Here is a 24302-nt window from a genome sequence, read left to right as displayed (position 1 = left end):
CGACGCATACGCTGAAATTGAATGTAAATAAAACGTCTTTTGTAGTGGGCGTCGCTCCACTGCATTGTCACACATGGTGAATAAATAGGAAAACAGTAGAACGTCTGTGTAGGGCCATGTTTTTACCTACTGTGCCACCTGCCTGAATGTGTATAAGCATCTGTGGCATCACTCCTTCGCAGCCAAATTGCCACACTAGCTGTGTATCTCTAACAAAGTTGATGTATGTCCTCACCTTGGTGACGGAAAAAAGATTTCTCCCCCCCGGGTGGGCTCGAACCAACAACCTTTCGGTTAACAGCCGAACGCGCTAGCCGATTGCCCCACGGAGGCGTCGACTTTCGCTCACTTGTGCAATCTATATCAACGCAATTGGTACACATTCTGCAGGAATCTCGCAGAATGGTAGCATCTGCTTATGCCTCTTCACATGGATAACGTGCATGCACACTGTAGCGACGCTCATAAACGAATGACATTATACTACAAAATGCATACAAACCACTGTTCTGCCTATGCATTCAGAAAACCTCCTAGGCCAGTAGAATACTTGTCATAGGTTGTAGAACATCCCTTTCATTCAGTGTACTGCCATGTGATAGATATTGCTCGAGGTAGCTCCGCACGTTGCAGGAAAGTTAAAAAAATGGATGCCTTCTGTGAGGTTCGAACTCACGACTCCTGATTCACGAGACCAGTGCTCTACCACTGAGCTAAGAAGGCGGCAGCCTTGAATTTGCGAGCTATCCCCGAATTCTCACTTCATCACACTGAATCTTGCAGCCCTCGACCAGATAATTGATTTGGCCCAGTGCTGCTGCTGGGAGTGTCCACATTGCCGTTCTCCAAATCTGTCGACTGTTTCGCCCTTACGATCGGCGACGACCGTCAGGCCACCAAAAGTTTGCGGTCTGCAATTTCTTGTCCTAATGCACAGCTTGTGGGATAACGTGGCTCGACTGCGAAATGCGCCTTTCGGCTCCACTCTCTGGCTACAGTTTGCTGTTGTTCACAGTGGCACTGGCGTTGCCCATGGGGCTTCATGTAAGGCGACTGCACGTCGCTCGGCCAACAGCGGCCTACTGCAGACCGACACTTAAGAGACACAAAATAACAAATCGACATCGAGAGACAGGCCCTGTCATATGGCACTCGCGACGCATACGCTGAAATTGAATGTAAATAAAACGTCTTTTGTAGTGGGCGTCGCTCCACTGCAGTGTCACACATGGTGAATAAATAGGTAAACAGTAGAACGTCTGTGTAGGGCCATGTTTTTACCTACTGTGCCACCTGCCTGAATGTGTATAAGCATCTGTGGCATCACTCCTTCGCAGCCAAATTGCCACACTAGCTGTGTATTTTCTAACAAAGTTGATGTTTGTCCTCACCTCGGTGAGGGTTAAAACGATTTCGCAACTGGGTGGGCTCGAACCACCAACCTTTCGGTTAACAGCCGAACGCGCTTGCTGATTGCGCCACGGAGGCGTCGACTTTGGCTCACTTGTGCTCTCTATATCAACGCAATTCGTACACATTCTGCAGGAATCTCGCAGAATGGTAGCATCTGCTTATGCCTCTTCACATGGATAACGTGCATGCACACTGTAGCGACGCTCATAAACGAATGACATTATACTACAACATGCATACAAAAACCACTGTTCTGCCTATGCATTCAGAAAACCTCCTAGGCCAGTAGAATACTTGTCATAGGTTGTAGAACATCCCTTTCATTCAGTGTACTGCCATGTGATAGATATTGCTCGAGGTAGCTCCGCACGTTGCAGGAAAGTTAAAAAAATGGATGCCTTCTCTGAGGTTCGAACTCACGACTCCTGGTTTACGAGACTAGTGCTCTACCACTGAGCTAAGAAGGCGGCAGCCTTGAATTTGCGGGCTATCCCCGAATTCTCACTTCATCACACTGAAGCTTGCAGCCCTCGACCAGATAATTGATTTGGCCCAGTGCTGCTGCTGGGAGTGTCCACATTGCCGTTCTCCAAATCTCTCAACTGTTTCGCCCTTACGATCGGCGACGACCGTCAGGCCACCAAAAGTTTGCGGTCTGCAATTTCTTGTCCTAGTGCACAGCTTGTGGGATAACGTGGCTCGACTGCGAAATGCGCCTTTCGGCTCCACTCTCTGGCTACAGTTTGCTGTTGTTCACAGTGGCACTGGCGTTGCCCATGGGGCTTCATGTAAGGCGACTGCACGTCGCTCGGCCAACAGCGGCCTAATGCAGACCGACACTTAAGAGACACAAAATACAAATCGACATCGAGAGACAGGCCCTGTCATATGGCACTCGCGACGCATACGCTGAAATTGAATGTAAATAAAACGTATTTTGTAGTGGGCGTCGCTCCACTGCAGTGTCACACATGGTGAATAAATAGGAAAACAGTAGAACGTCTGTGTAGGGCCATGTTTTTACCTACTGTGCCACCTGCCTGAATGTGTATAAGCATCTGTGGCATCACTCCTTCGCAGCCAAATTGCCACACTAGCTGTGTATTTTCTAACAAAGTTGATGTTTGTCCTCACCTCGGTGAGGGTTAAAACGATTTCGCAACCGGGTGGGCTCGAACCACCAACCTTTCGGTTAACAGCCGAACGCGCTAGCTGATTGCGCCACGGAAGCGTCGACTTTGGCTCACTTGTGCTCTCTATATCAACGCAATTCGTACACATTCTGCAGGAATCTCGCAGAATGGTAGCATCTGCTTATGCCTCTTCACATGGATAACGTGCATGCACACTGTAGCGACGCTCATAAACGAATGACATTATACTACAAAATGCATACAAACCACTGTTCTGCCTATGCATTCAGAAAACCTCCTAGGCCAGTAGAATACTTGTTATAGGTTGTAGAACATCCCTTTCATTCAGTGTACTGCCATGTGATAGATATTGCTCGAGGTAGCTCCGCACGTTGCAGGAATGTTAAAGAAATGGATGCCTTCTGTGAGGTTCGAACTCACGACTCCTGGTTTACGAGACCAGTGCTCTACCACTGAGCTAAGAAGGCGGCAGCCTTGAATTTGCGAGCTATCCCCGAATTCTCACTTCATCACACTGAAGCTTGCAGCCCTCGACCAGATAATTGATTTGGCCCAGTGCTGCTGCTGGGAGTGTCCACATTGCCGTTCTCCAAATCTGTCGACTGTTTCGCCCTTACGATCGGCGACGACCGTCAGGCCACCAAAAGTTTGCGGTCTGCAATTTCTTGTCCTAGTGCACAGCTTGTGGGATAACGTGGCTCGACTGCGAAATGCGCCTTTCGGCTCCACTCTCTGGCTGCAGTTTGCTGTTGTTCACAGTGGCACTGGCGTTGCCCATGGGGCTTCATGTAAGGCGACTGCACGTCGCTCGGCCAACAGCGGCCTACTGCAGACCGACACTTAAGAGACACAAAATACAAATCGACATCGAGAGACAGGCCCTGTCATATGGCACTCGCGACGCATACGCTGAAATTGAATGTAAATAAAACGTATTTTGTAGTGGGCGTCGCTCCACTGCAGTGTCACACATGGTGAATAAATAGGAAAACAGTAGAACGTCTGTGTAGGGCCATGTTTTTACCTACTGTGCCACCTGCCTGAATGTGTATAAGCATCTGTGGCATCACTCCTTCGCAGCCAAATTGCCACACTAGCTGTGTATTTTCTAACAAAGTTGATGTTTGTCCTCACCTCGGTGAGGGTTAAAACGATTTCGCAACTGGGTGGGCTCGAACCACCAACATTTCGGTTAACAGCCGAACGCGCTAGCTGATTGCGCCACGGAGGCGTCGACTTTGGCTCACTTGTGCTCTCTATATCAACGCAATTCGTACACATTCTGCAGGAATCTCGCAGAATGGTAGCATCTGCTTATGCCTCTTCACATGGATAACGTGCATGCACACTGTAGCGACGCTCATAAACGAATGACATTATACTACAAAATGCATACAAACCACTGTTCTGCCTATGCATTCAGAAAACCTCCTAGGCCAGTAGAATACTTGTTATAGGTTGTAGAACATCCCTTTCATTCAGTGTACTGCCATGTGATAGATATTGCTCGAGGTAGCTCCGCACGTTGCAGGAATGTTAAAAAAATGGATGCCTTCTGTGAGGTTCGAACTCACGACTCCTGGTTTGCGAGACCAGTGCTCTACCACTGAGCTAAGAAGGCGGCAGCCTTGAATTTGCGAGCTATCCCCGAATTCTCACTTCATCACACTGAAGCTTGCAGCCCTCGACCAGATAATTGATTTGGCCCAGTGCTGCTGCTGGGAGTGTCCACATTGCCGTTCTCCAAATCTGTCGACTGTTTCGCCCTTACGATCGGCGACGACCGTCAGGCCACCAAAAGTTTGCGGTCTGCAATTTCTTGTCCTAGTGCACAGCTTGTGGGATAACGTGGCTCGACTGCGAAATGCGCCTTTCGGCTCCACTCTCTGGCTGCAGTTTGCTGTTGTTCACAGTGGCACTGGCGTTGCCCATGGGGCTTCATGTAAGGCGACTGCACGTCGCTCGGCCAACAGCGGCCTACTGCAGACCGACACTTAAGAGACACAAAATACAAATCGACATCGAGAGACAGGCCCTGTCATATGGCACTCGCGACGCATACGCTGAAATTGAATGTAAATAAAACGTATTTTGTAGTGGGCGTCGCTCCACTGCAGTGTCACACATGGTGAATAAATAGGAAAACAGTAGAACGTCTGTGTAGGGCCATGTTTTTACCTACTGTGCCACCTGCCTGAATGTGTATAAGCATCTGTGGCATCACTCCTTCGCAGCCAAATTGCCACACTAGCTGTGTATTTTCTAACAAAGTTGATGTTTGTCCTCACCTCGGTGAGGGTTAAAACGATTTCGCAACTGGGTGGGCTCGAACCACCAACATTTCGGTTAACAGCCGAACGCGCTAGCTGATTGCGCCACGGAGGCGTCGACTTTGGCTCACTTGTGCTCTCTATATCAACGCAATTCGTACACATTCTGCAGGAATCTCGCAGAATGGTAGCATCTGCTTATGCCTCTTCACATGGATAACGTGCATGCACACTGTAGCGACGCTCATAAACGAATGACATTATACTACAAAATGCATACAAACCACTGTTCTGCCTATGCATTCAGAAAACCTCCTAGGCCAGTAGAATACTTGTTATAGGTTGTAGAACATCCCTTTCATTCAGTGTACTGCCATGTGATAGATATTGCTCGAGGTAGCTCCGCACGTTGCAGGAATGTTAAAAAAATGGATGCCTTCTGTGAGGTTCGAACTCACGACTCCTGGTTTGCGAGACCAGTGCTCTACCACTGAGCTAAGAAGGCGGCAGCCTTGAATTTGCGAGCTATCCCCGAATTCTCACTTCATCACACTGAAGCTTGCAGCCCTCGACCAGATAATTGATTTGGCCCAGTGCTGCTGCTGGGAGTGTCCACATTGCCGTTCTCCAAATCTCTCGACTGTTTCGCCCTTACGATCGGCGACGACCGTCAGGCCACCAAAAGTTTGCGGTCTGCAATTTCTTGTCCTAGTGCACAGCTTGTGGGATAACGTGGCTCGACTGCGAAATGCGCCTTTCGGCTCCACTCTCTGGCTACAGTTTGCTGTTGTTCACAGTGGCACTGGCGTTGCCCATGGGGCTTCATGTAAGGCGACTGCACGTCGCTCGGCCAACAGCGGCCTACTGCAGACCGACACTTAAGAGACACAAAATACAAATCGACATCGAGAGACAGGCCCTGTCATATGGCACTCGCGACGCATACGCTGAAATTGAATGTAAATAAAACGTCTTTTGTAGTGGGCGTCGCTCCACTGCAGTGTCACACATGGTGAATAAATAGGAAAACAGTAGAACGTCTGTGTAGGGCCATGTTTTTACCTACTGTGCCACCTGCCTGAATGTGTATAAGCATCTGTGGCATCACTCCTTCGCAGCCAAATTGCCACACTAGGTGTGTATTTTCTAACAAAGTTGATGTTTGTCCTCACCTCGGTGAGGGTTAAAACGATTTCGCAACCGGGTGGGCTCGAACCACCAACCTTTCGGTTAACAGCCGAACGCGCTAGCTGATTGCGCCACGGAGGCGTCGACTTTGGCTCTCTTGGGCTCTCTATATCAACGCAATTCGTACACATTCTGCAGGAATCTCGCAGAATGGTAGCATCTGCTTATGCCTCTTCACATGGATAACGTGCATGCACACTGTAGCGACGCTCATAAACGAATGACATTATACTACAAAATGCATACAAACCACTGTTCTGCCTATGCATTCAGAAAACCTCCTAGGCCAGTAGAATACTTGTCATAGGTTGTAGAACATCCCTTTCATTCAGTGTACTGCCATGTGATAGATATTGCTCGAGGTAGCTCCGCACGTTGCAGGAAAGTTAAAAAAATGGATGCCTTCTGTGAGGTTCGAACTCACGACTCCTGGTTTACGAGACCAGTGCTCTACCACTGAGCTAAGAAGGCGGCAGCCCTGAATTTGCGAGCTATCCCCGAATTCTCACTTCATCACACTGAATCTTGCAGCCCTCGACCAGATAATTGATTTGGCCCAGTGCTGCTGCTGGGAGTGTCCACATTGCCGTTCTCCAAATCTGTCGACTGTTTCGCCCTTACGATCGGCGACGACCGTCAGGCCACCAAAAGTTTGCGGTCTGCAATTTCTTGTCCTAGTGCACAGCTTGTGGGATAACGTGGCTCGACTGCGAAATGCGCCTTTCGGCTCCACTCTCTGGCTACAGTTTGCTGTTGTTCACAGTGGCACTGGCGTTGCCCATGGGGCTTCATGTAAGGCGACTGCACGTCGCTCGGCCAACAGCGGCCTACTGCATACCGACACTTAAGAGACACAAAATACAAATCGACATCGAGAGACAGGCCCTGTCATATGGCACTCGCGACGCATACGCTGAAATTGAATGTAAATAAAACGTCTTTTGTAGTGGGCGTCGCTCCACTGCAGTGTCACACATGGTGCATAAATAGGAAAACAGTAGAACGTCTGTGTAGGGCCATGTTTTTACCTACTGTGCCACCTGCCTGAATGTGTATAAGCATCTGTGGCATCACTCCTTCGCAGCCAAATTGCCACACTAGGTGTGTATCTTCTAACAAAGTTGATGTTTGTCCTCACCTCGGTGAGGGTTAAAACGATTTCGCAACCGGGTGGGCTCGAACCACCAACCTTTCGGTTAACAGCCGAACGCGCTAGCTGATTGCGCCACGGAGGCGTCGACTTTGGCTCACTTGTGCTCTCTATATCAACGCAATTCGTACACATTCTGCAGGAATCTCGCAGAATGGTAGCATCTGCTTATGCCTCTTCACATGGATAACGTGCATGCACACTGTAGCGACGCTCATAAACGAATGACATTATACTACAAAATGCATACAAACCACTGTTCTGCCTATGCATTCAGAAAACCTCCTAGGCCAGTAGAATACTTGTCATAGGTTGTAGAACATCCCTTTCATTCAGTGTACTGCCATGTGATAGATATTGCTCGAGGTAGCTCCGCACGTTGCAGGAAAGTTAAAAAAATGGATGCCTTCTGTGAGGTTCGAACTCACGACTCCTGGTTTACGAGACCAGTGCTCTACCACTGAGCTAAGAAGGCGGCAGCCCTGAATTTGCGAGCTATCCCCGAATTCACACTTCATCACACTGAATCTTGCAGCCCTCGACCAGATAATTGATTTGGCCCAGTGCTGCTGCTGGGAGTGTCCACATTGCCGTTCTCCAAATCTGTCGACTGTTTCGCCCTTACGATCGGCGACGACCGTCAGGCCACCAAAAGTTTGCGGTCTGCAATTTATTGTCCTAGTGCACAGCTTGTGGGATAACGTGGCTCGACTGCGAAATGCGCCTTTCGGCTCCACTCTCTGGCTACAGTTTGCTGTTGTTCACAGTGGCACTGGCGTTGCCCATGGGGCTTCATGTAAGGCGACTGCACGTCGCTCGGCCAACAGCGGCCTACTGCAGACCGACACTTAAGAGACACAAAATACAAATCGACATCGAGAGACAGGCCCTGTCATATGGCACTCGCGACGCATACGCTGAAATTGAATGTAAATAAAACGTCTTTTGTAGTGGGCGTCGCTCCACTGCAGTGTCACACGTGGTGAATAAATAGGAAAACAGTAGAACGTCTGTGTAGGGCCATGTTTTTACCTACTGTGCCACCTGCCTGAATGTGTATAAGCATCTGTGGCATCACTCCTTCGCAGCCAAATTGCCACACTAGCTGTGTATTTTCTAACAAAGTTGATGTTTGTCCTCACCTCGGTGAGGGTTAAAACGATTTCGCAACCGGGTGGGCTCGAACCACCAACCTTACGGTTAACAGCCGAACGCGCTAGCTGATTGCGCCACGGAGGCGTCGACTTTGGCTCTATTGTGCTCTCTATATCAACGCAATTCGTACACATTCTGCAGGAACCTCGCAGAACGGTAGCATCTGCTTATGCCTCTTCACATGGATAACGTGCATGCACACTGTAGCGACGCTCATAAACGAATGACATTATACTACAAAATGCATACAAACCACTGTTCTGCCTATGCATTCAGAAAACCTCCTAGGCCAGTAGAATACTTGTCATAGGTTGTAGAACATCCCTTTCATTCAGTGTACTGCCATGTGATAGATATTGCACGAGGTAGCTCCGCACGTTGCAGGAAAGTTAAAAAAATGGGTGCCTTCTGTGAGGTTCGAACTCACGACTCATGGTTTACGAGACCAGTGGTCAACCACTGAGCTAAGAAGGCGGCAGCCTTGAATTTTGCGAGCTATCCCCGAATTCTCACTTCATCACACTGAATCTTGCAGCCCTCGACCAGATAATTGATTTGGCGCACTGCTGCTGCTGGGAGTGTCCACATTGCCGTTCTCCAAATCTCTCGACTGTTTCGCCCTTACGATCGGCGACGACCGTCAGGCCACCAAAAGTTTGCGGTCTGCAATTTCTTGTCCTAGTGCACAGCTTGTGGGATAACGTGGCTCGACTGCGAAATGCGCCTTTCGGCTCCACTCTCTGGCTACAGTTTGCTGTTGTTCACAGTGGCACTGGCGTTGCCCATGGGGCTTCATGTAAGGCGACTGCACGTCGCTCGGCCAACAGCGGCCTACTGCAGACCGACACTTAAGAGACACAAAATACAAATCGACATCGAGAGACAGGCCCTGTCATATGGCACTCGCGACGCATACGCTGAAATTGAACGTAAATAAAACGTCTTTTGTAGTGGGCGTCGCTCCACTGCAGTGTCACACATGGTGAATAAATAGGAAAGGAGTAGAACGTCACTGTAGGGCCATGTTTTTACCTACTGTGCCACCTGCCTGAATGTGTATAAGCATCTGTGGCATCACTCCTTCGCAGCCAAATTGCCACACTGACTGTGTATCTCTAACAAAGTTGATTTATGTCCTCACCTCGGTGACGGATAAATCGATTTTGCCCCCAGGTGGGCTCGAACCAACAACCTTTCGGTTAACAGCCGAACGCGCTAGCCGATTGCGCCACGGAGGCGTCGACTTTGGCTCACTTGTGCAATCTATATCAACGCAATTGGTACACATTCTGCAGGAATCTCGCAGAATGGTAGCATCTGCTTATGCCTCTTCACGTGGATAACGTGCATGCACACTGTCGCGACGCTCATAAACGAATGACATTATACTACAAAATGCATACAAACCACTGTTCTGCCTATGCATTCAGAAAACCTCGTAGGCCAGTAGAATACTTGTCATAGGTTGTAGAACATCCCTTTCATTCAGTGTACTGCCATGTGATAGATATTGCTCGAGGTAGCTCCGCACGTTGCAGGAAAGTTAAAAAAATGGATGCCTTCTGTGAGGTCCGAACTCACGACTCCTGGTTTACGAGACAAGTGCTCTACCACTGAGCTAAGAAGGCGGCAGCTTTGAATTTGCGAGCTATCCCCGAATTCTCACTTCATCACACTGAATCTTGCAGCCCTCGACCATATAATTGATTAGGCCCAGTGCTGCTGCTGGGAGTGTCCACATTGCCGTTCTCCAAATCTGTCGACTGTTTCGCCCTTACGATCGGCGACGACCGTCAGCCCATCAAAAGTTTGCGGTCTGCAATTTCTTGTCCTAGTGCACAGCTTGTGGGATAACGTGGCTCGACTGCGAAATGCGCCTTTCGGCTCCACTCTCTGGCTACAGTTTGCTGTTGTTCACAGTGGCACTGGCGTTGCCCATGGGGCTTCATGTAAGGCGACTGCACGTCGCTCGGCCAACAGCGGCCTACTGCAGACCGACACTTAAGAGACACAAAATACAAATCGACATCGACATACAGGCCCTGTCATATGGCACTCGCGACGTATACGCTGAAATTGAATGTAAATAAAACGTCTTTTGTAGTGGGCGTCGCTCCACTGCAGTGTCACACATGGTGAATAAATAGGAAAACAGTACAACGTCTGTGTAGGGCCATGTTTTTACCTACTGTGCCACCTGCCTGAATGTGTATAAGCATCTGTGGCATCACTCCTTCGCAGCCAAATTGCCACACTAGCTGTGTATCTCTAACAAAGTTGATGTATGTCCTCACCTCGGTGACGGATAAAACGATTTCGCCCCCGGGTGGGCTCGAACCACCAACCTTTAGGTTAACAGCCTAACGCGCTAGCCGATTGCGCCACGGAGGCGTCGACTTTGGCTCACTTGTGCAATCTATATCAACTTAATTCGTACACATTCTGCAGGAATCTTACAGAATGGTAGCATCTGCTTATGCCTCTTCACATGGTTAACGTGCATGCACACTGTAGCGACGATCATAAACGAATGACATTATACTACAAAATGCATACAAACCACTGTTCTGCCTATGCATTCAGAATACCTCCTAGGCCAGTAGAATACTTGTCATAGGTTGTAGAACATCCCTTTCATTCAGTGTACTGCCATGTGATAGATATTGCTCGAGGTAGCTCTGCACGTTGCAGGAAAGTTAAAAAAAAAATGGATGCCTTCTGTGAGGTTCGAACTCACGACTCCTGGTTTACGAGACAAGTGCTCTACCACTGAGCTAAGAAGGCGGCAGCTTTGAATATGCGAGCTATCCCCGAATTCTCACTTCATCACACTGAATCTTGCAGCCCTCGACCATATAATTGATTAGGCCCAGTGCTGCTGCTGGGAGTGTCCACATTGCCGTTCTCCAAATCCGTTGACTGTTTCGCCCTTACGATCGGCGACGACCGTCAGGCCACCATAAGTTTTCGGTCTGCAATTTCTTGTCCTAGTGCACAGCTTGTGGGATAACGTGGCTCGACTGCGAAATGCGCCTTTCGGCTCCACTCTCTGGCTACAGTTTGCTGTTGTTCACAGTGGCACTGGCGTTGCCCATGGGGCTTCATGTAAGGCGACTGCACGTCGCTCGGCCAACAGCGGCCTACTGCAGACCGACACTTAAGAGACACAAAATACAAATCGACATCGAGAGACGGGACCTGTCATATGGCACTCGCGACGTATACGCTGAAATTGAATGTAAAAAAAACTTCTTTTGTAGTGGGCGTCGCTCCACTGCAGTGTCACACACGGTGAATAAATAGGAAAACAGTAGAACGTCTGTGTAGGGCCATGTTTTTACCTACTGTGCCACCTGCCTGAATGTGTATAAGCATCTGTGGCATCACTCCTTCGCAGCCAAATTGCCACACTAGCTGTGTATCTCTAACAAAGTTGATGTATGTCCTCACCTCGGTGACGGATAAAACGATTTCGCCCCCAGGTGGGCTCGAACCACCAACCTTTCGGATAACAGCCGAACGCGCTAGCCGATTGCGCCACGGAGGCATCGACTTTGGCTCACTTGTGCAATCTATATCAACGCAATTCGTACACATTCTGCAGGAATCTCGCAGAATGGTAGCATTTGCTTATGCCTCTTCACATGTATAACGTGCATGCACACTGTAGCGACGCTCATAAACGAATGACATTATACTACAAAATGCATACAAACCACTGTTCTGCCTATGCATTCAGAAAACCTCCTAGGCCAGTAGAATACTTGTCATAGGTTGTAGAACATCCCTTTCATTCAGTGTACTGCCATGTGATAGATATAGCTCGAGGTAGCTCCGCACGTTGCAGGAAAGTTAAAAAAATGGATGCCTTCTGTGAGGTTTGAACTCACGACTCCTGGTTTACGAGACAAGTGCTCTACCACTGAGCTAAGAAGACGGCAGCTTTGAATTTGCGAGCTATCCCCGAATTCTCACTTCATCACACTGAATCTTGCAGCCCTCGACCATATAATTGATTAGGCCCAGTGCTGCTGCTGGGAGTGTCCACATTGCCGTTCTCCACATCCGTCGACTGTTTCGCCCTTACGATCGGCGACGACCGTCACACCACCAAAAGTTTGCGGTCTGCAATTTCTTGTCCTAGTGCACAGCTTGTGGGATAACGTGGCTCGACTGCGAAATGCGCCTTTCGGCTCCACTCTCTGGCTACAGTTTGCTGTTGTTCACAGTGGCACTGGCGTTGCCCATGGGACTTCATGTAAGGCGACTGCACGTCGCTCGGCCAACAGCGGCCTACTGCAGACCGACACTTAAGAGACACAAAATACAAATCGACATCGAGAGACAGGCCCTGTCATATGGCACTCGCGACGCATACGCTGAAATTGAATGTAAATAAAACGTCTTTTGTAGTGGGCGTCGCTCCACTGCAGTGTCACACATGGTGAATAAATAGGAAAACAGTAGAACGTCTGTGTAGGGCCATGTTTTTACCTACTGTGCCACCTGCCTGAATGTGTATAAGCATCTGTGGCATCACTCCTTCGCAGCCAAATTGCCACACTAGCTGTGTATCTCTAAAAAAGTTGATGTATGTCCTCACCTCGGCGACGGATAAAACGATTCCGCCCCCAGGTTGGCTCGAACCACCAACCTTTCGGTTAACAGCCGAACGCGCTAGCCGATTGCGCCACGGAGGCGTCGACTTTGGCTCACTTGTGCAATCTATATCAACGCAATTCGTACACATTCTGCAGGAATCTCGCAGAATGGTAGCATCTGCTTATGCCTCTTCACATGGATAACGTGCATGCACACTGTCGCGACGCTCATAAACGAATGACATTATACTACAAAATGCATACAAACCACTGTTCTGCCTATGCATTCAGAAAACCTCCTAGGCCAGTAGAATACTTGTCATAGGTTGTAGAACATCCCTTTCATTCAGTGTACTGCCATGTGATAGATATTGCTCGAGGTAGATCCGCACGTTGCAGGAAAGTTAAAAAAATGGATGCCTTCTGTGAGGTTCGAACTCACGACTCCTGGTTTACGAGACCAGTGCTCTACCACTGAGCTAAGAAGGCGGCAGCTTTGGATATGCGAGCAATCCCCGAATTCGCACTTTATCACACTGAATCGTGCAGCCCTCGACCAGATAATTGATTTGGCGCACTGCTGCTGCTGGGAGTGTCCACATTGCCGTTCTCCAAATCTCTCGAGTGTTTCGCCCTTACGATCGGCGACGACCGTCAGGCCACCAAAAGTTTGCGGTCTGCAATTTCTTGTCCTAGTGCACAGCTTGTGGGATAACGTGGCTCGACTGCGAAATGCGCCTTTCGGCTCCACTCTCTGGCTACAGTTTGCTGTTGTTCACAGTGGCACTGGCGTTGCCCATGGGGCTTCATGTAAGGCCACTGCACGTCGCTCGGCCAACAGCGGCCTACTGCAGACCGACACTTAAGAGACACAAAATGCAAATCGACATCGAGAGACAGGCCCTGTCACATGGCACTCGCGACGTATACGCTGAAATTGAATGTAAATAAAACGTATTTTGTAGTGGGCGTCGCTTCACTGAGGTGTCACACATGGTGAATAAATAGGAAAACAGTAGAACGTCTGTGTAGGGCCATGTTTTTACCTACAGTGTCACCTGGCTGAATGTGTATAAGCATCTGTGGCATCACTCCTTCGCAGCCAAATTGCCACCCTAGCTGTGTATCACTAACAAAGTTGACGTATGTCCTCACCTGGGTTACGGTTAAAACGATTTCGCCTCCGGGTGGGATCGAACCACCAACCTTTCGGTTAACAGCCGAACGCGCTAGCCAATTGCGCCACGAAGGCCGTGACTTTTGCTCACTTTGCTCTGTATAATAACCAAATTCGTACACCATCAGCAGGAATCACGCAGAATGCTAGCATCTGCTTATGCCTCTTCACATGGATAACGTGTATGTACACGGTAGCGAGGCTCATAAAAGAATGACATCGCCAAGCATGACATTGTACTACAAAATGCATACAATCCACTGTTCTGCCAATGCATTCAGAAAACCTCCTAGGCCAGTAGAATACTTGTCATAGGTTGTAGAACATCCGTTACTTTCAGTGTACTGCTATGTGTTAGATGCTGCTCGAGGTAGCTCCGCTCGATGCAGGCAGGTTAAAAAAATGGATGCCTTCTGTGAGGTTCGAACTCACGACCCCTGGTTTACGAGACCAGTGCTCTACCACTTTTTTTTTTTTTTTTTTTTTTTTTTTTTTTTTTTTTTTTTTTTTTTTTTGGAAATGAAATGATGTTTGGCTTCTTCGCCATGTGAGGCTTCTCCTCCGTAGAACTGAAAATTGAAAAATTTAGGCTTCTTGGGAATTAATAAATTGTCACTCTTGCTTCATACTGAAAAAAATTAAACAAAAATAGAAAGATTGTAACTGAGGAACACGTGCAAGAAGCTTCCACTGCATTGTGTGCAACGAAACCACCTTCCGATATTACCGAGATCCTGGAAAATCATCATAGATGAAAGTAGTTGCTGGAGATATGGGGTTCATCCAGCAGTAAGTGTGAAGCCGCAGTGCCGTTTCGGGGTTCTGTCCGAGGCCTTCACGGCTACCGTAGCGGCCCTGGGGCACACGAAGTCCCCACCGTACTTCACCCTCAACAGCGATCCCCTACTTTGGCCTGTGACTACATTTTTCGTAGACGAGGGCTATTAAGATGTTTATCCAATCCCTTGTCTCTGAAACAGAATGTGTAACATGTTACCAAAAGTTTTTTTGTGGTCCCTGCGCGTACATATCTGATAATATTTTGCTCGTTCGTATAATTCGTATTCTAAAACACGGTCATTGCCGTGTTCAGATATAACGTAATGTACATAATTGCCAAACAACCACAACACAGCATTGGTTTTCTGGACAGGGAAGAAAACACCATCGGGGAAGAGTAATTTTTCAACATTGATCTCAGTACTAACAGTTCTGGTTATAAAGGCTACCCGCCGTTGGAGTCCCCTCCATATTTCGGCGTATCCGCCACAGAGGAAGCGGTGGATCAATGTGTCAACTGCGTCACATCGGGTGCACACAATCGTGTCACTAAGACCAATGGAGTGCAACTTCTCGTTAGTGGAAACTACGTTATTAACAACTCGGTACCAGGTTGCCTGAATGTCGGAAGACAGTTCACGAATACTAATATTTTTCCAAATTCTTTTCCAGTCTTTGTCGGGATATCTGCACTCCATTTTGTTGACATGTTCTTTCGTTGTTAAGAGTTCCATTAATTTCCTGCAATTCCTTGATTGTGGATTCGTGACAATACTGTCCATGTAGCTAATCTCTAAAAAGAACTGGCGAATATATTTCAATTTATAATTAATTCCGCCTATATTTATGGGTGGACGTAAATTTTCTGGCTGTAGGAGTCGATACAGCCTGGCTGTAATACTATGTGGATGTTTTTCTATAATTTGTAGGGTCCTCTTTATATATAACGCCGTAGTCTTCCGCCATATATCTGTTAAACCTAGGCCACCTTCAGCGGAAGGTAACGTAACTGTATCGACTGCTACTCTAAAAATATTCCCTGTCCATATAAATCGGCAAATGATACTCATTATACGTTTGGCAATGGGTTTCGAAACTGGCAATATTTGACCTATATATATAGCTTTTGATAAAATGGACCAATTAATTATTCTGATTCGTTGTTTAATGTTCAGATGTCTGGTCTGATTGAGTATTGTGGCTCCTCTGATTGTATCCAGTACTTTCTTCCAATTGTAGGTCATGGTCTGAAGCGGACATCGGTAAAAGGTGACACCCAGAGCGGTGTGACGATCGACGGAGCGTGCCCATTCCAAACGGACATCTTGAAGACCTTTAAGATTTAAAAACGAACTCTTCACCTCGTTAACCCTAGCGCCTGTAGCTTCACAAAAGATCTGAATATTCGTAGTTAATTTCTCTAAATCTTCGTTACTACGAATAACCACTCCAACGTCATCAGCATATGCATTGGTGACGTTGTTAACGCCAGATATCGTGATGCCCTCAAGATCGACATCGAGTCTCCTTAGTAAAGGCTCCAGTGCAACAACATACAGGAGCATTGACAAAGGACTTCCCTGCGGGACGCCATTGCGAATTTCAATGGGTGGAGTGAAATGCCCATTTACAGACACTTGTGTTTGGATGCCTTCAACAATGTTAATTAAAACTTGCACAAAATGTTGACTAAAACCCACATAGGTCAACGTTCTGAACAAAAATAAGTGGTTGACCCTGTCAAAAGCCTTTGAGAAGTCGATAAAGGCAAGGCCTCCTGGTGAGGATGACGTTGCAAAAATTGCAGAGACATCCCTATATTCACAAACAGTTTTAAAAATATTCCGCCCCGAGAGACAGGTTTGGTGGTCACCTATGATCTTCTCCATTAGAGGTCTCAGTCTTTCCTTCAGTACACGTGCAATTATTTTATAATCCGAGTTCATCAAACATATTGGTCTCAATTGATTGAGATCTTTAACTGTCGCGTTCCTTCCCTTTGGTATTAGCACAGTTACGCTTTCTTTGAACTCGCGTGGAACAGTAACACCTTGCAACACTTCATTTATCACTTCTGTGAATTGATTACCGATGAGAGGCCAAAATTTACAATAAAACTCTACAGGCAAGCCATCAGGCCCTGGGGACTTACGGGTAGGCGAATATTTAAGTATATCAAACACCTCCTCACATGTGATCGCAGTGGTAAGGGACACATTGTCCTCGTCATTGATAACGTTGTCGATACCTGTAGTTCGTAGCAAATCGTTCGCACAGTCTAGATTATACCGGGTATCAGTATATAACGTACGATAAAATCCATAAACTGCATTTAAAATGTCAGAGTGTTCCGTCAGCACCCGGTTATCGCCCACTCTAAGACAAGCAATAAACGCTCGTCTTCTATTTCTTTCATGTTCGAGTAAGTGGTACAGCGATGCGTGTTCGTCCTCCACCGTTGTCGGGACACGAGATTTAATTTTTAAACCCTCCAGCTGTTGTCGCTTGAGACTTATGAGGTGAGCCTTGATCTTCTTTATTTCAATGAAAACCTCATCAGTCATCTGCTGAGCTGATAGTTCCCTTAAGCATGTATAGTAAAATTCAACGGTATTGCGAGACCACATCGCTCGCTCCCTCCCGTAAGCTATTAGGGATGATCTCAATTTCTTTTTAGCACATGAGGTCCACCACGCAAGGCGAGAGCTGTATTTATGGCGCATACGTAGAGCAGCCTGCCATACCTCCGCAACTGTTCTTGATAGGGCACCCTCGAACAACATATGGGTATTCAGCTTCCATAAGGGGCGACCCCAATACGTTCCTTGCTTCTGAAACCGAATGCTGCATTTCACTGCGAGATGGTCCGAAAAGGTAGTGGGAATTACTTCGATACTACTGATTTTATTTTCCAGGTTTGCTGTGACGTATATTCTGTCTATTCTGCTTTGCGAGCGACTACTGATGTACGTAAATTTGACTAACGTGGGGTATTTGCTTTCCCACACGTCTGTCCACTTCATGTTTGTCACCAAAGCCGCCAGTTCCCTGGAGAAGTTAAAATTTGGTCGCTGATCCTTTTTGTGAAGTACACAATTAAAGTCACCACCGATTAAAGCTTCCGCCGGATTCCCCTTAAGTAAATAGACCATATCGTTCTTAAAAAAATTAGCCCTATCATCTCTAGCGTTGTTACCAGAGGGGACATATACATTTAAAACAGTAGTAGTAAAAATTTTACAACTGATGCCCCTCCCATTTTCTAACAGACAGATATCCTTCACATCAATACCATCTTTGACAAGGATCGCAGTCCCACATGTGGCTTCCGGTGCAATATTTAAAATCTCTTGAAAACCTGGGACATAAAAGTTGTGGACATTAAATTCCTGTAGGAGGGCTATATCAGTATCCGACTGGTAAAGGAAATCTTTTAAAGAAGCGACTTTCGTTTCACTGCGAATCCGATTTATATTGATGGTGGTCACATTATATGTCAGTTCCGTTGGCATAGGTGCAGGTAAAAGAAATTGACTAATGAAGTATACCCCATGCAGAGTCACGTCTGTACCATTCCATTCTGTCTGTCAGAAAGAAAAATAGACATTAAAAAAAAAAAAATTTAAATGCCACTAGCATGTGTCAGGTCCATCTCCATTCCGTGGTCGGTGCGATCTTCTTGGGCATCGGCCCAATCAAGTCCTTTTCCTGAGACAGTTCGGTCTAAATCCATAGTAGTGCCGGTCTGCAAACCTGCGACGCCAAGCGGTGCGCGAGGTTGTTGTTGAAAATCATCTGCATCGGCACGACTCATCTCCGCTTCAGTACACTCGTTAACTCGTGCTACTGGGCATTGTTCTCGTAGTCGTTCATTATCCCTTAAATGTTTTAACTTTTCCCGCAATGCAGGAGCTAAACTCTCTGCTGCTTTGTGTGCCAATCTCCTCTTCTTGCCTTTCTTCGAAGATCTCTTCGGCGATCTAGCAGGAGATGAAGTTTGCGACCTGTCAGGAGAAGTACCGGATGATACGTCTGACGTCGCCTGTTCCTTTTTTCGGACAAAAGTCCGCGAATCGCATTCCGCAACGGCAGAAGGAGGCGCATCTTTTTCCATGGCTCCCACTGGTAGCAACCCAGTCTCCAATTCTACACTATCGCTCGTTGTGGTTTCCTTGACGCAAGTGTCTTCTGTGGGCGCCAACGTGAAACCAATGTCCAGATTGCTATCTTCGTTCATAGTTCCCGCAGAGTGGATGCCTGGAGCGTCCACTCCTCGGAAGCTAGTGGCAATATCCTCACGTTGGTGGGAATCCTGACGACGCAAGGAATCCCCCGTTGCGGGTATTTGGGGATCTTCGGCCGAGTCCGCGGAAGAACGAGCAACCACAGTGGGAGAGTTGGAAAAAGTTGGCGTCGGCATAGATTCGAGGGGCGCGGAGCTGATCGGCAGACCATCCGCAAATCTAGAGCTTGAAGCCGGAGTATCATCGACAATCGCCCGCGAGGCAGCAGGCTCCCCGCGCACAGGCGGCACCGACTCGCCTCGGCTGCGGAAGTCAGCAGCGGCAGCGTATGACAACTTCATACCAACAACAGGGCCGGAATTCGGCATCTCGTCACGCGGTAACTGCGGGACACGCCTCCGTGAACATTCTGCACGAATGTGTTCCGTGGAATTGCATAAAGCGCAAGTCCGCGGTTGCCCATCATAGATAATCAAAGCACGATACCCACAAATATTAAGATAAGAGGGGACATGCTTCTGTAATTCAATCTTAATTTGCCTTACGCCGTTCAAGACAGGAAACATATGAGCTTCAGACCACCTTTCTGCCACATTGGAAATAATTCTGCCATAAGGCCGAAGGGCAACATTAAGTTCTTCGGGCGGAATTTCAAAAGGGAGCTCAAACACTCTGATCGTACGAATCCCGTACCCAGCATGACTAACAGCAACGTCACTCACATTCCCATCAGAATGATTAAACTTCACGCTACCTCCGCAACGATCCACAATGGAACTACATAATTCTGGACTTTTCATCTTCAGATACACAGCATTTGTCACAAACGAGAGATAAACTCCGACAACATCATCACCGTTAATCAATACTTTTTCGATAAACCATGCTTTAATTTCAAATGCTTTAGGTCGAACGAAATTTCGATCGAAAGTAAACTTGATTGTGTCTTTCCTCAAATAATTCAACCTATTCATTCTAGAACTTCATGAATACAAGTGCAGCACGAATAGCGGCTTAGCAGCACCACTAACCTCAAACGCAGCGACTCAGCCTGTGTTTACTACAGCCAGACGTCCAGCTCCGCCACACGTCCGTCCCGCTCGGCGGCTGACTCGCAACTGATCACTGAGCTAAGAAGGCGGCAGCTTTGCATTTGCGAGCTATCCCCGAATTCTCACTTCGTCATACTGAATCTTGCAGCTTTCATTATACTACAAAATACATAGAATCCACTGTTCTGACAATGCATTCAGAAAAAATCCTAGGCCAGTAGAATACTTGTCATAGGTTGTAGAACATCCGTTACATTCAGTGTACTGCCATGTGTTAGATGCTGCTCGAGGTAGCTCCGCTCGTTGCAGGAAGGTTAAAAAAATGGATGCTTTCTGTGAGGTACGAACTCACGACCCCTGGTTTACGAGACCAGTGCTCTAAGCTTAGCTAAGAAGGAGGCAGCTTTGCATTTGTAAGCTATCCCCGAATTCCCACTTCATCATACTGAATCTTGCAGCCCTCGACCACATAACGGACTTGGCGCACAGCCGCTGCTGGGGGTGTCCACATTCCCGTTTTCCAAATCTCTCGACTGTTTCGCCCTTACGATCGACGACGACCGTCTGGCCACCAAATGTTTGCGGACTGCAAGAATTTGACCTAGTGCACAGCTTATGGGATAGCGTGGCTCGACTGCGAAATGCGCCTTTCGGCTCCTCTCTCTGGCTACAGTTTGCTGTTGTCCACCGTGGCAATGACGTTGCCCATGGGGCTTCATGTAAGGCGACTGCACGTCGCTCGGCCAACAGCGGCCTACTGCAGACCGACACTTAAGAGACACAAAATACAAATAGACATCGAGAGACAGGCCCTGTCATATGGCACTCGCGACGTGTACGCTGAAATGGAATGTAAATAATACGTCTTTTGTAGTGGGCGTCGCTCTACTGCAGTGTCACACATGGCGAATAAAACGGAAAACAGTAGAACGTCTGTGTAGGGCCATGTTTTTACCTACAGTGTCACCTGGCTGAATGTGTATAAGCATCTGTGGCATCATTCCTTCGCAGCCAAATTGCCACACTAGCTGTGTATCTCTTACAAAGTTGACGTATGTTCTCACCTGGGTGACGGTTCAAACGATTTCGCCCCCGGGTGGGCTCGAACCACCATCCTTTCGGTTAACAGCCGAACGCGCTAGCCAATTGCGCCACGGAGGCCGTGACTTTTGCTCACTTTGCTCTGTATAATAACCAAATTCGTACATCTTCAGCAGGAATCACGCAGAATGCTAGCATCAGCTTATGCCTCTTCACATGGATAACGTGTATGTACACTGTAGCGAGGCTCATAAACGAATGACATCGCCAAGCATGACATTATACTACAAAATGCATACAATCCACTGTTCTACCAATGCATTCAGAAAACCTCCTAGGCCAGTAGAATACTTGTCATAAGTTGTAGAACATCCGTTACTTTCAGTGTACTGCCATGTGTTAGATGCTGCTCGAGGTAGCTCCGCTCGATGCAGGAAGGTTAAAAAAATGGATGCCTTGTGTGAGGTTCGAACTCACGACCCCTGCTTTACGAGATCAGTGCTCTACCACTGAGCTAAGAAGGCGGCAGCTTTGCATTTGCGAGTTATCCCCGAATTCTCACTTCATCATACTGAATCTTGCAGCCCTCATTATACTACAACATACATACAATCCACTGTTCTGCCAATGCATTCAGAAAAAATCCTAGGCCAGTAGAATATTTGTCATAGGTTGTAGAACATCCGTTACATTCAGTGTACTGCCATGTGTTAGATGCTGCTCAAGGTAGCTCCGCTCGTTGCAGGAAGGTTAAAATGTGGATGCTTTCTGTGAGGTACGAACTCACGACCATTGGTTTACGAGACCAGTGCTCTACCCTTAGCTAAGAAGGAGGCAGCTTTGCATTTGTAAGCTATCCCCGAATTCCCACTTCATCATACTGAATCTTGCAGCCCTCAACCACATAACGGACTTGGCGCACAGCAGCTGCTGGGGGTGTCCACATTGCTGTTTTCCAAATCTCTCGACTGTTTCGCCCTTACGATCGACGACGACCGTCTGGTCACCAAAAGTTTGCGGACTGCAAGATCTTGACCTAGTGCACAGCTTGTGGGATAGCGTGGCTCGACTGCGAAATGCGCCTTTCGGCTCCTCTCTCTGGCTACAGTTTGCTGCTGTCCACCGTGGCAATGACGTTGCCCATGGGGCTTCATGTAAGGCGACTGCACGTCGCTCGGCCAACAGCGGCCTACTGCAGACCGACACTTAAGAGACACAAAATACAAATCGACATCGAGAGACAGGCCGGGTCATATGGCACTCGCGACGTGTACGCTGAAATTGAATGTAAATAATACGTCTTTTGTAGTGGGCGCCGCTCTACTGCAGTGTCACACTTCGCGAATAAAACTTAAAACAGTAAAACGTCTGTGTAGGGCCATGTTTTTACCTACAGTGTCACCTGGCTGATTGTGTATAAGCATCTGTGGCATCACTCCTTCGCAGCCAAATTGCCACACTAGCTGTGTATCTCTAACAAAGTTGACGTATGTCCTCACCTGGGTGGCGGTTCAAACGATTTCGCCCCAGGGTGGGCTCGAACCACCAACCTTTCGGTTAACAGCCGAACGCTCTAGCCAATTGCGCCACGGAGGCCGTGACTTTTGCTCACTTTGCTCTGTATAATAACCAAATTCGTATATCTTCAGCAGGAATCACGCAGAATGCTAGCATCAGCATATGCCTCTTCACATGGATATCGTGTATGTACACTGTAGCGAGGCTCATAAACGAATGACATCGCCAAGCATGACATTATACTACAAAATGCATACAATCCACTGTTCTACCAATGCATTCAGAAAACCTCCTATAGCAGTAGAATACTTGTCATAAGTTGTAGAACATCCGTTACTTTCAGTGTACGGCCATGTGTTAGATGCTGCTCGAGGTAGCTCCGCTCGATGCAGGAAGGTTAAAAAAATTTGATGCCTTGTGTGAGGTTCGAACTCACGACCCCTGCTTTACGAGATCAGTGCTCTACCACCGAGCTAAGAAGGCGGCAGCTTTGCATTTGCGAGTTATCCCCGAATTCTCACTTCATCATACTGAATCTTGCAGCCCTCATTATACTACAACATACATACAATCCACTGTTCTGCCAATGCATTCAGAAAAAATCCTAGGCCAGTAGAATATTTGTCATAGGTTGTAGAACATCCGTTACATTCAGTGTACTGCCATGTGGTAGATGCTGCTCGAGGTAGCTCCGCTCGTTGCAGGAAGGTTAAAAAAGTTGATGCTTTCTGTGAGGTACGAACTCACGACCATTGGTTTACGAGACCAGTGCTCTACCCTTAGCTAAGAAGGAGGCAGCTTTGCATTTGTAAGCTATCCCCGAATTCCCACTTCATCATACTGAATCTTGCAGCCCTCAACCACATAACGGACTTGGCGCACAGCAGCTGCTGGGGGTGTCCACATTGCTGTTTTCCAAATCTCTCGACTGTTTCGCCCTTACGATCGACGACGACCGTCTGGTCACCAAAAGTTTGCAGACTGCAAGATCTTGACCTAGTGCACAGCTTGTGGGATAGCGTGGCTCGACTGCGAAATGCGCCTTTCGGCTCCTCTCTCTGGCTACAGTTTGCTGTTGTCCACCGTGGCAATGATGTTGCCCATGGGGCTTCATGTAAGGCGACTGCACGTCGCTCGGCCAACAGCGGCCTACTGCAGACCGACACTTAAGAGACACAAAATACAAATCGACATCGAGAGACAGGCCGGGTCATATGGCACTCGCGACGTGTACGCTGAAATTGAATGTAAATAATACGTCTTTTGTAGTGGGCGCCGCTCTACTGCAGTGTCACACTTGGCGAATAAAACGGAAAACACTAGAACGTCTGTGTAGGGCCATGTTTTTACCTACAGTGTCACCTGGCTGAATGTGTATAAGCATCTGTGGCATCACTCCTTCGCAGCCAAATTGCCACACTAGCTGTGTATCTCTAACAAAGTTGACGTATGTCCTCACCTGGGTGACGGTTCAAACGATTTCGCCCCCGGGTGGGCTCGAACCACCAACCTTTCGGTTAACAGCCGAACGCGCTAGCAGATTGCGCCACGGAGGCCGT

At 47.7% G+C, this 24302-nt stretch overlaps 25 non-coding genes across 25 annotated transcripts; all 25 read right to left on the bottom strand.

Moving 5' to 3' along the window:
• Nucleotides 1–651: 651 nt before the first annotated feature.
• Trnat-cgu (transfer RNA threonine (anticodon CGU)) lies at nt 652–723 on the bottom strand. The gene has a single exon. It is a non-coding gene; the product is annotated as a tRNA-Thr (tRNA).
• Nucleotides 724–1808: 1085 nt separating this feature from the next.
• On the bottom strand, nt 1809–1880 carry Trnat-cgu (transfer RNA threonine (anticodon CGU)). The gene has a single exon. It is a non-coding gene; the product is annotated as a tRNA-Thr (tRNA).
• Nucleotides 1881–2570: 690 nt separating this feature from the next.
• On the bottom strand, nt 2571–2644 carry Trnan-guu (transfer RNA asparagine (anticodon GUU)). Its single transcript has one exon. It is a non-coding gene; the product is annotated as a tRNA-Asn (tRNA).
• A 318-nt stretch (nt 2645–2962) lies between these two features.
• On the bottom strand, nt 2963–3034 carry Trnat-cgu (transfer RNA threonine (anticodon CGU)). Its single transcript has one exon. It is a non-coding gene; the product is annotated as a tRNA-Thr (tRNA).
• A 1082-nt stretch (nt 3035–4116) lies between these two features.
• On the bottom strand, nt 4117–4188 carry Trnaa-cgc (transfer RNA alanine (anticodon CGC)). The gene has a single exon. It is a non-coding gene; the product is annotated as a tRNA-Ala (tRNA).
• Nucleotides 4189–5270: 1082 nt separating this feature from the next.
• On the bottom strand, nt 5271–5342 carry Trnaa-cgc (transfer RNA alanine (anticodon CGC)). The gene has a single exon. It is a non-coding gene; the product is annotated as a tRNA-Ala (tRNA).
• Nucleotides 5343–6032: 690 nt separating this feature from the next.
• Nucleotides 6033–6106, bottom strand: Trnan-guu (transfer RNA asparagine (anticodon GUU)). The gene has a single exon. It is a non-coding gene; the product is annotated as a tRNA-Asn (tRNA).
• A 318-nt stretch (nt 6107–6424) lies between these two features.
• On the bottom strand, nt 6425–6496 carry Trnat-cgu (transfer RNA threonine (anticodon CGU)). Its single transcript has one exon. It is a non-coding gene; the product is annotated as a tRNA-Thr (tRNA).
• A 690-nt stretch (nt 6497–7186) lies between these two features.
• Nucleotides 7187–7260, bottom strand: Trnan-guu (transfer RNA asparagine (anticodon GUU)). The gene has a single exon. It is a non-coding gene; the product is annotated as a tRNA-Asn (tRNA).
• A 318-nt stretch (nt 7261–7578) lies between these two features.
• On the bottom strand, nt 7579–7650 carry Trnat-cgu (transfer RNA threonine (anticodon CGU)). Its single transcript has one exon. It is a non-coding gene; the product is annotated as a tRNA-Thr (tRNA).
• Nucleotides 7651–8732: 1082 nt separating this feature from the next.
• Nucleotides 8733–8804, bottom strand: Trnat-cgu (transfer RNA threonine (anticodon CGU)). Its single transcript has one exon. It is a non-coding gene; the product is annotated as a tRNA-Thr (tRNA).
• A 690-nt stretch (nt 8805–9494) lies between these two features.
• Nucleotides 9495–9568, bottom strand: Trnan-guu (transfer RNA asparagine (anticodon GUU)). The gene has a single exon. It is a non-coding gene; the product is annotated as a tRNA-Asn (tRNA).
• Nucleotides 9569–9886: 318 nt separating this feature from the next.
• Trnat-cgu (transfer RNA threonine (anticodon CGU)) lies at nt 9887–9958 on the bottom strand. The gene has a single exon. It is a non-coding gene; the product is annotated as a tRNA-Thr (tRNA).
• A 689-nt stretch (nt 9959–10647) lies between these two features.
• Trnan-guu (transfer RNA asparagine (anticodon GUU)) lies at nt 10648–10721 on the bottom strand. The gene has a single exon. It is a non-coding gene; the product is annotated as a tRNA-Asn (tRNA).
• Nucleotides 10722–11042: 321 nt separating this feature from the next.
• Nucleotides 11043–11114, bottom strand: Trnat-cgu (transfer RNA threonine (anticodon CGU)). Its single transcript has one exon. It is a non-coding gene; the product is annotated as a tRNA-Thr (tRNA).
• A 689-nt stretch (nt 11115–11803) lies between these two features.
• Trnan-guu (transfer RNA asparagine (anticodon GUU)) lies at nt 11804–11877 on the bottom strand. Its single transcript has one exon. It is a non-coding gene; the product is annotated as a tRNA-Asn (tRNA).
• A 318-nt stretch (nt 11878–12195) lies between these two features.
• Trnat-cgu (transfer RNA threonine (anticodon CGU)) lies at nt 12196–12267 on the bottom strand. Its single transcript has one exon. It is a non-coding gene; the product is annotated as a tRNA-Thr (tRNA).
• Nucleotides 12268–12956: 689 nt separating this feature from the next.
• Nucleotides 12957–13030, bottom strand: Trnan-guu (transfer RNA asparagine (anticodon GUU)). Its single transcript has one exon. It is a non-coding gene; the product is annotated as a tRNA-Asn (tRNA).
• A 318-nt stretch (nt 13031–13348) lies between these two features.
• Trnat-cgu (transfer RNA threonine (anticodon CGU)) lies at nt 13349–13420 on the bottom strand. Its single transcript has one exon. It is a non-coding gene; the product is annotated as a tRNA-Thr (tRNA).
• Nucleotides 13421–14109: 689 nt separating this feature from the next.
• Nucleotides 14110–14183, bottom strand: Trnan-guu (transfer RNA asparagine (anticodon GUU)). The gene has a single exon. It is a non-coding gene; the product is annotated as a tRNA-Asn (tRNA).
• A 7088-nt stretch (nt 14184–21271) lies between these two features.
• On the bottom strand, nt 21272–21345 carry Trnan-guu (transfer RNA asparagine (anticodon GUU)). Its single transcript has one exon. It is a non-coding gene; the product is annotated as a tRNA-Asn (tRNA).
• Nucleotides 21346–21677: 332 nt separating this feature from the next.
• On the bottom strand, nt 21678–21749 carry Trnat-cgu (transfer RNA threonine (anticodon CGU)). The gene has a single exon. It is a non-coding gene; the product is annotated as a tRNA-Thr (tRNA).
• A 998-nt stretch (nt 21750–22747) lies between these two features.
• On the bottom strand, nt 22748–22821 carry Trnan-guu (transfer RNA asparagine (anticodon GUU)). The gene has a single exon. It is a non-coding gene; the product is annotated as a tRNA-Asn (tRNA).
• Nucleotides 22822–23154: 333 nt separating this feature from the next.
• On the bottom strand, nt 23155–23226 carry Trnat-cgu (transfer RNA threonine (anticodon CGU)). The gene has a single exon. It is a non-coding gene; the product is annotated as a tRNA-Thr (tRNA).
• Nucleotides 23227–24225: 999 nt separating this feature from the next.
• On the bottom strand, nt 24226–24299 carry Trnan-guu (transfer RNA asparagine (anticodon GUU)). Its single transcript has one exon. It is a non-coding gene; the product is annotated as a tRNA-Asn (tRNA).
• Between the last annotated feature and the right edge of the window lie 3 nt (nt 24300–24302).

This window comes from Schistocerca gregaria, chromosome 5 (assembly GCF_023897955.1).
Source record: "Schistocerca gregaria isolate iqSchGreg1 chromosome 5, iqSchGreg1.2, whole genome shotgun sequence".
Lineage (NCBI taxonomy): Eukaryota > Metazoa > Arthropoda > Insecta > Orthoptera > Acrididae > Schistocerca > Schistocerca gregaria.
The sequence above is the reverse complement of the archived record's forward strand: the minus strand, read 5'-3'. Positions and strand labels throughout refer to the sequence as shown.